This window comes from Oncorhynchus keta, chromosome 10, assembly GCF_023373465.1.
Source record: "Oncorhynchus keta strain PuntledgeMale-10-30-2019 chromosome 10, Oket_V2, whole genome shotgun sequence".
In the NCBI taxonomy this organism is placed as follows: Eukaryota; Metazoa; Chordata; class Actinopteri; order Salmoniformes; family Salmonidae; genus Oncorhynchus; species Oncorhynchus keta.
The window spans coordinates 35,639,217-35,651,522 of record NC_068430.1 but is presented as its reverse complement, the minus strand read 5'-3'; the positions used below and the strand labels follow the sequence as shown (position 1 = coordinate 35,651,522).

At 44.7% G+C, this 12,306-nt stretch overlaps 1 protein-coding gene across 4 annotated transcripts in view; it reads left to right on the top strand.

The window, feature by feature from the left end:
* The first annotated feature begins 5,073 nt into the window (after window positions 1-5,073).
* Window positions 5,074-12,306, top strand: part of LOC118388175 (collagen alpha-1(VII) chain) — a 91,524-nt gene continuing 84,291 nt past the window's right edge. For 3 of the 4 annotated variants that reach the window (XM_052526939.1, XM_052526938.1, XM_052526936.1), the window contains exon 1: window positions 5,074-5,443. The gene's annotated coding sequence lies outside the window, so the exon portion shown is untranslated. The remainder of the gene's footprint in view (window positions 5,444-12,306) is intronic. The other variant, XM_052526937.1, reaches the window with a different exon arrangement.

Here is a 12,306-nt window from a genome sequence, read left to right as displayed (position 1 = left end):
TGCATTCACCTTATGACATCCAGTGGAACAGCCACTTTACAATAGTGCATCTAAATCTTTTAAGGGGGGTGAGAAGGATTACTTTATCCTATCCTAGGTATTCCTTAAAGAGGTGGGGTTTCAGGTGTCTCCGGAAGGTGGTGATTGACTCCGCTGTCCTGGCGTCGTGAGAGAGTTTGTTCCACCATTGGGGGGCCAGAGCAGTTTTGACTGGGCTGAGCGGGAACTGTACTTCCTCAGTGGTAGGGAGGCGAGCAGGCCAGAGGTGGATGAACGCAGTGCCCTTGTTTGGGTGTAGGGCCTGATCAGAGCCTGGAGGTACTGAGATGCCGTTCCCCTCACAGCTCCGTAGGCAAGCACCATGGTCTTGTAGCGGATGCGAGCTTCAACTGGAAGCCAGTGGAGAGAGCGGAGGAGCGGGGTGACGTGAGAGAACTTGGGAAGGTTGAACACCAGACGGGCTGCGGCGTTCTGGATGAGTTGTAGGGGTTTAATGGCACAGGCAGGGAGCCCAGCCAACAGCGAGTTGCAGTAATCCAGACGGGAGATGACAAGTGCCTGGATTAGGACCTGCGCCGCTTCCTGTGTGAGGCAGGGTCGTACTCTGCGGATGTTGTACAGCATGAACCTACAGGAACGGGCCACCGCCTTGATGTTAGTTGAGAACGACAGGGTGTTGTCCAGGATCACGCCAAGGTTCTTAGCGCTCTGGGAGGAGGACACAATGGAGTTGTCAACCGTGATGGCGAGATCATGGAACGGGCAGTCCTTCCCGGGAGGAAGAGCAGCTCCGTCTTGCCGAGGTTCAGCTTGAGGTGGTGATCCGTCATCCACACTGATATGTCTGCCAGACATGCAGAGATGCGATTCGCCACCTGGTCATCAGAAGGGGGAAAGGAGAAGATTAATTGTGTGTCGTCTGCATAGCAATGATAGGAGAGACCATGTGAGGTTATGACAGAGCCAAGTGACTTGGTGTATAGCGAGAATAGGAGAGGGCCTAGAACAGAGCCCTGGGGGACACCAGTGGTGAGAGCGCGTGGTGAGGAGACAGATTCTCGCCACGCCACCTGGTAGGAGCGACCTGTCAGGTAGGACAGATGATGGTTTAGGTAGTCTCATATCTCAGTCTTCCCAACCCGACAGTCATTCTGAATCCCTTTTCGACTCTGGTTTCTCTTCATTAAACACAACCCTGCATGGTGGATATTTTCTGGGGTTGTGTCCCTCTCTCTCTCTCTACCTTCTCTCACTAACCTTTTCTTTGGACAGACCAGATGGCAGCAATGGTACCAGTGGCTTGACCACTGCTGACGCTGTCTCTCTGTTCCATCGGACAAGGCCGAAACCTGACTCCACGGACCATCCAGAAACAGAAGCGGACCGGCTGCCTGAGGAAGAGACAACAGACTGCAGGCCTTGAGGCGAGTAAAGTGCTTGTTAGGCAAGCCTTATTTCCTCTACCCTTGGCCTGCAGCTCTCCTCCCCTGCCTTTATTTTTTCCTATCTTCCCTCCAACGGCCACCACCGACCAGAACTGGACCAGCTGACCAGCAATCACCAGGCGCAGACCAACAGAAGTAGTGACCAGACCAGACACCATGCGAACCAGATGCGTGGCGGAAGGACCAAAGACCATAACCAAAACCACCATCTCCCACCTGAGCAAGATGTCCATAATGAACCCAGGAGTGACACACCGCTACAACGTGGTGTGGCTGACACTAGTCCCCTAAGAGGAGGCTGCCAGGGATGGAGCCGCCAATCGCCGGAGCGCAGAAGCAGCACCAGGAGCAGCAGCAGCAACAGCAACAACCACCAGACCAGAAACCATGACCCGCCTGGAATTCAGCAGGGAAGTTCTCCAGAGAGGTATGGGCTTTGTGCTGTCTGATATGACTTGCCTGGTGAAACCCCCAGGGACACAGCAATCATTTGAAGCCAGTTTCAAGACCGCCAATACAAATTTAAAGAAGAAGAAGTAATTCTGAATGCAGGTTGCAGGTGAATAAACATTTCAAATGTTGGATATCCCCACGCTGGCTTGAAATTCAATTACACTTTGCAAACCAGCATGTGTAGTGGCGACTCATCATTCAGGGGGGTTGCCTATTTTGCATGTTATTTTTGCATTAACATGTGTCACATATTATGCTCTATTGTATTTACCTTGCCACCATGGCATTTTATTGCCTTTACCTCCCTTATCTCATCTCATTTGCTCACATTGTATATAGACTTATTTTTCTACTTTATTATTGACTGTATGTTTGTTTTACTCCATGTGTAACTCTGTGTTGTTGTATGCGTCGAACTGCTTTGCTTTATCTTGGCCAGGTCGCAATTGTAAATGAGAACTTGTTCTCAACTTGCCTACCTGGTTAAATAAAGATTAAATAAAATAAAAAAATAAACATATCAGTTTACCAACAATGTAAAAAATAGATAAAAAATAAAGCCTCCATACAAATATACTCTCTTTTTTGCTTTCTTGAGTAAAGCAAATCCAAAATGCAGGTGTTTCAACCTAGATCAGTGCTTTCTGTGGTGGTGGGGCAACCAGCGGAAAATACGGAGCATAGGGGTTGGTAATGTTCTCTATTTGCGCCATGATTGGCTGAGTGTTCTGTCACTCATGGGGACACGACGTCACTGCCAAATCTAAGAGTAGAGCTCGAAAATTCAAGCCCCTTGGGTGCTGCCATAGAGTTACATCAGAAGTGCCCATCCAAGAAGGCTCAAGGTCATTGACCACAGATATAATAACTTCAAATCACATTATATCTACAGTAGCTTTGATTGGCTTTGATTGGACACATACTTTCAAAATCTTAGCTATCAGTCATCAGTCATCATGATGAATCAAGTCGACAATCTACTGGCGATCTACCACCATCACCAACACACTTCCTCCATGCTTCACGGTGGGAACCACACATGCGGAGATCATCTGTTCACCTACTCTGCATCTCACAAAGACTACTACTACTACTACTACCTACTCTGTGTCTCACACTGCGGTTGGAATCAAAGATCTCCAATTTGGACTCATCAGAACAAAGGACAGATTTCCACCGGTCTAATGTCCATTGCTCGTGTTTCTTGGCCCAATCAAGTCTCTTCTTCTTACTGGTGTCCTTTAGTAGTGGTTTCTTTACAGCAATTTGACCATGATTTGGCCTGATTCACAGTCTCCTCTGAACAGTTGATGTTGAGATGTGTCTGTTACTTGAACTCTGTGAAGCATTTATTTTGGCTGCATTTTTGAGGCTGGTAACTCTAACTCTGGGTCTTCTTTTCCTGTGGAGGTCCTCACGAGAGCCAGTTTCATCATAGTGCTTAATGGTTTTTGCAACTGTACTTGAAGAAGCTTTCAAAGAGGGCCTCCCGGTGGCGCAGTGGTCTAAGGCACTGCATCGCAGTGCTAACTATGCCACCAGAGATTCTGGGTTTGAGCCCAGGCTCTGTTGCAGCCGGCTGTGACCGGAGGTCCATGGGGCGATGCACAATTGGCCCAGTGTTGTTAGGGAGAGCTTGGCTGGCAGGGATATCCTAGTGGGATACACCAGTGACCCCTGTGGCGGGCAGTGTGCACTGACCAGGTCGCCAGGCCCACAGTGTTTCCTCTGACACATTGGTGTGGCTGGCTTCTGGATTGGATGTGCATTGTGGCTAGGTTGGGTTGTGTTTCAGAGGATGCATGGCTCTCAACCTTCACCTCTCCTGAGTCTGTACAGGAGTTGCAGTGAGACAAGACTGTAACTACTACCAATTGTGGAGGAAAAAGGGGTCAAAAAAATAATAAACTGACTGACCTTCATGTCTTAAAGTAAGTCATTTCTTTTTGCTTATTTGAGCTGTTCTTGCCATAATATGGACTTGGTCTTTTACCAAATAGGGCAATTTTTTAAATGTTTATTTAACCTTTATTTAACTATGCAAGTCAGTTAGGAACGGATTCTTATTTACAATGACGGACTATCCCGGCCAAACCCTAACCCGGACGACACTGGGCCAATTGTGTGCCACCATATCTTCTGTATACCACCCCTACCTTGTCACAACACAACTAATTGGCTCAAGAACGAAATAATTTCCACAAATTAACTTTTAACAAGGCACACCTGTTAATTGAAATGGATTCCAGGTGACTACCTCATGGAGCTGGTTGAGAGAATGCCAAGGGTTTGCAAAGCTGTCGTCAAGAAGAATCTCAAATATAAAATATATTTTGATTTGTTTAACAAAGTGTTGATGTCTTAACTATTATTCTACAATGTAGAAAATAGTAAAAATAAAGAAAAACCCTTGAATGAGTAGGTGTGTCCAAACGTTTGACTGGTACTGTATGTATACTGTAGCTAAGAAAGTAATACTAAGTGTAGTAAGCTGTTAGCAGCCAATGTGCCTCACCCTAATCATGTTGTCTATTTCCCCCTCTTCTTTCATTGTCTGCTTATATGGCCCCTTTATTTATCCTACGGTTCTGACTTGGTGTACAGGGAGAACACTGTAAGAATGGCCCATGTTCTGAATTCTGTCGCTGTACATTTCAAAAGTGCTGAAGAAATCTCAATTGTCCATAGATTATTTTTTTAAAGGCAGCAAAGGAGGCTGAATGAACTGTTTTGCTGTAAAACAAGGCTCTGCTGATAGCCAGGTGTACAGTAGCAGTGGTAAAGTGTTGGGACTGCTGTTGGGACTCTGCTGTTGGGACAGTTTTATGTAGACCCTAACAGTTTGTGGGCACCGTCTGTTACCGTTACAGTGCAATTCATGTATTGTTTAGTGTTGTGCTGTGTAGTGGCTTTACTGGCATTGTATGCCCCACTAAGATGTACATGCTAAAATCGCCTCTGGTTATTTCATAGTTTTGATGTCTTCACTATTATTCTACAATGTAGAAAATAGTCCAAATAAAGAAAAACCCTTGAATGAGTAGGTGTGTACAAACTTTTGACTGTTACTGTATCTCTTATTCCAATGTAAAGGGTTTGGTATAGAGGCAAATATTTCATCAACGCACGAGGTCTTCGCGCCATTGGCTGCTGCTGATGAGGGCGGGTAGAGCGTGCGAACCCCAGCTCCGGACTGTGAGGGAGCGAGAAAAGTGAGACAAAAAAAAGGAAAACGAGGGAATTGCTCAGGACTCTCGTTCAAGCATCCGAACAAATCTGTCCTCCCAGTGCTGCAGTTTCTGCCCAATTTGAGCCATCCAATCTGCCTGTGTTACAGCTAAACTAAACACGACACAGACTATCTTTTCGGGGGACCTGGCATGCGCCACGGGACGCTTCGTAAACTTTGTGCAGCAGAGGAGGCTATCTGACAACGGACTGGAGTGACAGAGTGAATATACAGTTTGCCTATTAATTGACTAACTCGCAGTAGACGTGGAGGAAGAACGGGGAGACGGGTGGATTATTATGCAACAAGTGGAAAGGTGAGTGAGGACTTGGAAGGTTGCCAGGTGAGGTCGTTGCGGTCCGTTGTGAGCTCGGATGCTGCGGCTGAGAGGTTCGGGACATGCATTTACGCACGGTTCTTACTCACTTAATAAAAGTGCTACCGTTTCTATGTTGCATGCTTATTTGGTTTACTCATGTCTGCTCGAGCCTGGTGGTGTTTAAACACAGAAATATATGCCTATGTCAATCAATCAACCACAAATCACCGGTCTCCCTGAGGCAAAAGCACTTGAACAAGAACAGACAACTGATTTGCTGTTTACTTGTCAAATGATTTAAATTGTACATTTTTTATTTCATATATTTTTTTTTATTCAAATTTATTCGGATCCCAATAGCTTTTGCCGAGGCAGCAACTATTCTTCCTGGTGTGCAAAATGCTGGCTAATTGTTTTGAAATCAGGTTTTTGATACAGTCAGACTACACTGTCAAACCAAGTGTTGAGGATCTGAAAACATAACTAAAAACCTGTCTGTAACACTTTTTGAACGCATCAAGGCATTTAGAATGTAAATGAAAACACACAAGTGTTTAGATTGCTGTAACACTTTTAAACACACTCATCTATTTATTCAGCACAAGGTGGTTAGGTTAAACACTAAACACTGGTGGTGTTGTTTTAACACTGTAGGGTGTAAAGCCGTAAAGGCAAGTTTCTAATGATTAAATTCACTCTAAACAGGATGATGGGAAATTAAACACACTGGTGTTTAAAATCTGAACACTTGGGAGATAAAGGTATTTTCCTGGTTGGAAATTGACTGGAAAAAGTTGACTATCATGTTTAATCTTGCATTCTAAGCGAATGTGTTTAAGATGAGAACACTTATTGGCAAATCTAAATGCCTAAAGTTTAAGTTTTAAACACTGACGTTTAGGTTATAAACGTTCTATTGCTTCACAGCCTCAGACACACTCAAATTGTAGCCTTCGGGGTAAGCATATCTCATTACCTCAGCATCCAGCATCAGAATGCTGAAATCACCTGGTTCATTAGATTTTATAATCCGAAGAAGAAAAAAGATGAGTTTGAAACACAGAGAGAGTAAGTGAATAGGTTTTTATGCACCTGGCCTGAACTCTTAGAGAAGAACCTTCTAAAAGCAGGCCATTTCATGGGTCATTTCACAAAATTAGTCCCTTTGATATTTTCAATGTAGACTCAGTGAAATTATGTTGCCACGAGCAGCACTGTAGGTATTGAGATGAGCGAAATGTAAGACTTCGCTCTCACACACAGTATCTGCGTATGTGCACTGGTTCGTATGTGCACTGGTTCGCTTCACACTGTTACAGTGTGGTAGCCAGAGAACCAAAACAGTGGCGAAGTTGAGCCTTGCGCTTTAACGCTATTAGTTGTTGCGGAAATTTACCCACTATGCTGTATACTTTCTGCATCAACGTCATATCACAGAGTCTACCTTTGAGTAGAAAATGTACACCAATATTGCCGTACCACGCAGTGATGCAATTGCCGTAGCAGGCAGTGATGCAACCGGTCAGGATGCTCTCGGTGTTGCAGCTGTAGAACCTTTTGAGGATCTCAGGACCCATGCCAAATCTATTTAGTTTTCTGAGGGGGAATAGGCTTTGTCGTGCCTCTTCACAACTGTCTTGGTGTGTTTGGACCAATCTAGTTGGTTGTTGATGTCTTGGTTACGTTGAGGGATAGGTTGTTATTCTGGCACCACCCGGTCAGGTCTCTGACCTCCTCCCTATAGGCTGTCATGTCGGTGTCGGTGATCAGGCCTACCACCGTTGTGTCGTCAGCAAACTTAATGATAGTGTTGGAGTCGTGCCTTGCCATGCAGTCGCGGGTGAACAGGGAGTAGAGGAGGGGACTGAGCACACACCCCTGGGGAGCTCCAGTGTTGAGGATCAGCGTGGCAGATGTGTTGCTACCTACCCTCATCACCTGGGGGCGGCCTGTCAGGAAGTCCATGATCCAGTTGCAGAGGGAGGTGTTTAGTCCCAGGATCCTTAGCTTGGTGATGAGCTTTGAGGGTACTATGGTGTAGAACGCTGAGCTGTAGTCAATGAACAGCATTCTCACATAGGTGTTCCTTTTGTATAGGGGGGAAAGGGCAGTGTGGAGTGCAATAGAGATTGCATCATCTGTGTATCTGTTTGGGCGGTATGCAAATTGAGTGGGTCTAGGGTTTCTGGGATAACGGTGTTGATGTGAGCCATTACCAGCCTTTCAAAGCACTTCATGGCTACGGATGTGAGTGCTACGGGTCTGTAGTCATTTAGGCAGGTTACCTTTGTGTTCTTGGGCACAGGGACTATGGTGGTCTGCTTGAAGCATGTTGGTATTACAGACTCAATCAGGGACATGTTTGCCTGTTTGATGGTTCGTCGCAGGGCATAGCGGGATTTCTTGTAAACTTCCGGGTTAGAGTCCCGCAACTTGAAAGCGGCTGCTCTACCCTTTAGTGGTATGGGGTATGCACGTACAGTCACTGTGGGGACTACGTCCTCAATGCACTTATTGATAAAGCCAGTGACTGAAGTGGTGTATTCCTCAATATCATCGGAAGAATCCCGGAACATGTTCCAGTCTGTGATAGCAAAGCAGTCCTGTAGTTTAGCATCTGCTTCATCTGACCATGTTTTTATAGACCGAGTCACTGATGCTTCCTGCTTTAGTTTTTGCTTGTAAGCAGGAATCAGGAGGATAGAGTTGTGGTCGGATTTACCAAATGGAGTGCGAGGGAGAGCTTTGTACGCGTCTCTGTGTGTGGAGTACAGGTGATCTAGATGTTTTTTCCCTCTGGTTGCACATTTGACATGTTGATAGAGATTTGGTAGAGCTGATTTAAGTTTCCCTGCATTAAAGTCTCCGGCCACTAGGAGCGCCGCCTCTGGGTGAATGGTTTCCTGTTTGCTTATTTCCTTATACAGCTGACTGAATGCAGTCTTAGTGCCAGCATCTGTCTGTGGTGGTAAATTAACAGCCACGAAAAGTATAGCTGAGAACTCACTAGGCAAGTAGTGTGGCCTGCAGTTTATTGCAATATACTCTACTTCAGGCGAGCAAAATCTAGAGACTTCCTTAGATTTCGTGCACCAGCTGTTGTTTAAAAATATGCACAGACTGCCCCCCCTCATCTTACCGGAGGGTGCTGTTCTATCCTGACGGTGCAGCGTGTACGTCCTGACCTTAGTTCCTTTTGTATGTCTCTATTTTAGTTTGGTCAGAGCGTGAGTTGGGGTGAACATTCTATGTTTTTGTTCTAGGTTTTGTATTTCTGGTTTTGGCCTGGTATGGTTCCCAATCAGAGGCAGCTGTCAATTGTTGTCTCTGGTTGAGAACCATACTTAGGTAGCCTGTTTTCCCACTATGAGGAGTGGGTAGTTATTTTCTGGTTAGTGTTTGTTGCACCTGTCAGAACTGTTCGTTTATCGGTTTTGTTCGTGTATTCATTCTTGATTCAAAGTATTATGGATACATACCACACTGCACTTTGGTCCTCCATTCCTTCCACCAACGAAAATCGTTACACCCGCTAGCTGAATATCCATGTCGTCATTCAGCCACAATTCCGTGAAGCATATTATATTACCGTTTTTGATGTCCCGTTGGTAGGATATTCGTGATCTTACCTCGTCTAGTTTATTGTCTAATGATTGCACGTTGGCGAGTAATATTGACAGTAAAGGCTGCATTCCTAGTTGTCTTCTGCGGGTCCGGACGAGGCATCCAGCTCTTCGTCCTCTGCGTCGCTTCCTTTTGTGAATAATTGGGATGTCTGCCCTGTTGGGTGTTTGGAGAATGTCGTAGGAGTCCTGCTTGCTGCTGTTGTTGTTGCTGTTGAAGAAATCTTCGTCTAATCCGAGGTGAGTGATCACTGTCCTGATATCCAGAAGCTCTTTTCTTCCATAAGATGTGGTTGCAGAAACATTATGTACAAAATCATTTACAAATATCGCGAAAACCCCCACATAATAGCACAATTGGTTAGGAGACCGTAAAACGGCGGCCATCTCCTCCGGTGCCATTTTCAGTTGCCCTTTAATATAGATCACATGGACAATTCAATTAATCCGTTTTTTTATATGAATAAAGACATGCTAAAGGGCCGAAATTCAGAATTTCTGCCCCTCTGTGCACTCTCTGTGACATCTCTGAAGATTTTAACCCACTTGACCCAAACATTTCTTCAAGTTTCATTGTAAAGCCCTAGGTATTTTGTTGCTTTGACGAAGTCATATCGAAGTTATTTATTTAATATGATTCAAACTGTCCCTCATTTTAGGGTCACCCCTTTTACTTGAACTGAACTATTGTTTTAATTTGGTGAAACTGTTCCTCTTTCAAAACAACAAAACGAAGAAACATTGAATCTCTAATAGTCAAATCATCATAGTGTAAAAGCAGGTGAGCTGGTTCTATTCTTTTTGGACATTTTCTGGTGTTTTTTGGTGGAAAACTAAATGGGTCGAGCATAACACGACAACCCTGTTACCATGTATAGAAAGGCTAGAAATGTTTGAACCACTACATTTTTTTGGGGTGAGGTTTGCATTCAATTGCCCATCCCTGTTGCATAAAACCAGCTTTGAATTATATAATTAAGTTACATTTTTAAATTAAATCCCACCAACTCATTTCGTGGAACAACCCTCCTGTTCATTTAAATTTTAAATGAACAGGATGTCTTTGATCAAGTATCAGCCTATGTTCTTTCTACATTGGTATCATATTCTGTGGCATACAGTTACTGTGAATATAGAGTAGGTGCAGTGTTTGACTCAGGTGATGACATAAGCGTTGACGTTGTCTGCTTGGCGACATTAGATATTTCACACTTTGTGTAAAAGTCTTAAAAATAAGATATTTCACACTGAAGAGCTGGGCCTCTTATGTGTCTACCCATGTTGGGAACTGGTGCCACTGGTGTTTATTTCAAGAGGATTATTTCCAAAGGTCCATTAAAATGTTATTTTGAAATCAATTGTAGCCATTTGATATCAGGCTGTGGACAATGCAGCGGGCCCACCCCACCCTATTTAAGTAATAGTAGGGAAAACTACAGCCAGGCCTATATGCTGGCAGATAGTTGTTCTCAGGTGGTCTCATTTTCCCCATGCTATTCTCTTTGATGTGCTGGAATGGAACAGTGCAGGAATCTTAGCTGTTGTAGCTTATACTCCAAACTATCTGCAGTATCCATGTACTGTATGTCGTGACTGAAATTGTTGTCAGGATTTTGCAGGAAGTTTGGAGTATATCAAAAACAGCTAGGATTCCTACGCTGTTTCATTCCACCACATCAAAGAGACTAGCATGGGGGAAATGTGATGAGTCAGAAAGCACCAGTTAGTTACCACCACCACCCTGCCCCTGGCAGCGGTTTAACAATGTCAGAGGAAGCCTCAGCATCAGCCACCACATCCCACCCCACACCTGCCTGCCCGGGTTGAGCCACACTGGCCCATCTGAGAACAACTCTGCCAACATCCTGTTGTTTCCCCTGCTATTATCTGACACTGGCATGCTACCATGACAAATATGGCGACCAGATCCCAATGAGACAACTTTAATTTGCTGTGCAAAGCCCCTCCTCTCCCTCTGTTTTTCCCCTCATCTCTCTTTCATTTTTTCTCACTCTCTTTCTCCCTGCTATGTTCTCTATTTTCCTCTATTTTTTCTGTCTGTCTGTCTGTCTGTCTGTCTGTCTGTCTGTCTGTCTGTCTCATTCCATCCCTTTCTGTGAGCTGTTATGAATTAAGCGGTCATCTGTATCAATGGTTTCAATCGTGTGTTCCATTCCCTGGGAAACTTCTGTCTTTGCTGTGGGTTTCTGCCTTTTGCTGTTTTTTTTAACCTCCCAGTGCCACAGCGACTGAGACTGAAAAGTCCCCCCTTCTCTGAATTGTCTTTATTTCCTCCTCACCTTCTCTCAATAATCACTTTCCTGTCTCTCCCTTCCTCTCAGACTTCACTTTCACCCCTCTATCCTTCTTTTTCATCCATTCATTCTGCTACTCCTCATCCATGGTTTGTTTGCTGCTCATGGCGTGCCACTTTCATGGGCTGTGTTGTGTATAGACCTGGACGGTTACCAAGCGTGTCATCTGTGGAAGGGAAGACTGCTGTTGGTTACTGTCTGTTTGCTGTGTTAGTCCATGTTGGTGTTGTCAGGGAACTGATTCTCTATTGTCTTCAGAGAGCTTCAGAATAGAAATGAAGTAAATCTGAGGTAGTGTAAGGTATTTATAAAGGTTGGGGAGGTCTAGACATACGGTAGTATAGAAATGATCTGACTCTTGTGTGGGTTTAGTGTTAGATAGCTGACTCTTAAGTGGTCATTAATGTCTCATGGAAAATGAACAGGACAAAGGCTATAATCTAGACAGGAAAGAGTATCTTTGTATGTTTGCCTCGGGCTTCTCTCTCCTTTCTCTGTGTCTATGTGGCGAAAGTGACTCATGACTTTCTTATAGATGTTCTCACAGCGAGCCAGGTGAAGATGCACCAGAGGCAGGGAAACTTGCAGAGCTTAAAGAAACCTAAACATTTCTTACAGTGAAAAGTCTTCATGTTTGGAGACAAGTTCATGAGGTTCCTGACATTTCATCTGCTACATCTTGTAATCCCCAGGGGCATGTTGGGAGCTTGTGCAAACAGGGTTATGGACTTCTCAAAGACAATTGATCAAAATGGAGTCTCTTTGTTTAGTTTGGCTGATAAGATAGTGTGGACATGACCGAGCTTGATGCTGTAGTGCGTTCCCTGATAGTCGGAACTAGGAAACTGATACATTTCCGACCTGGTAATTCGTTGAACGCGGCACGTGTTTAACTACAACCAGTCAGCTAGTCGGACATTTC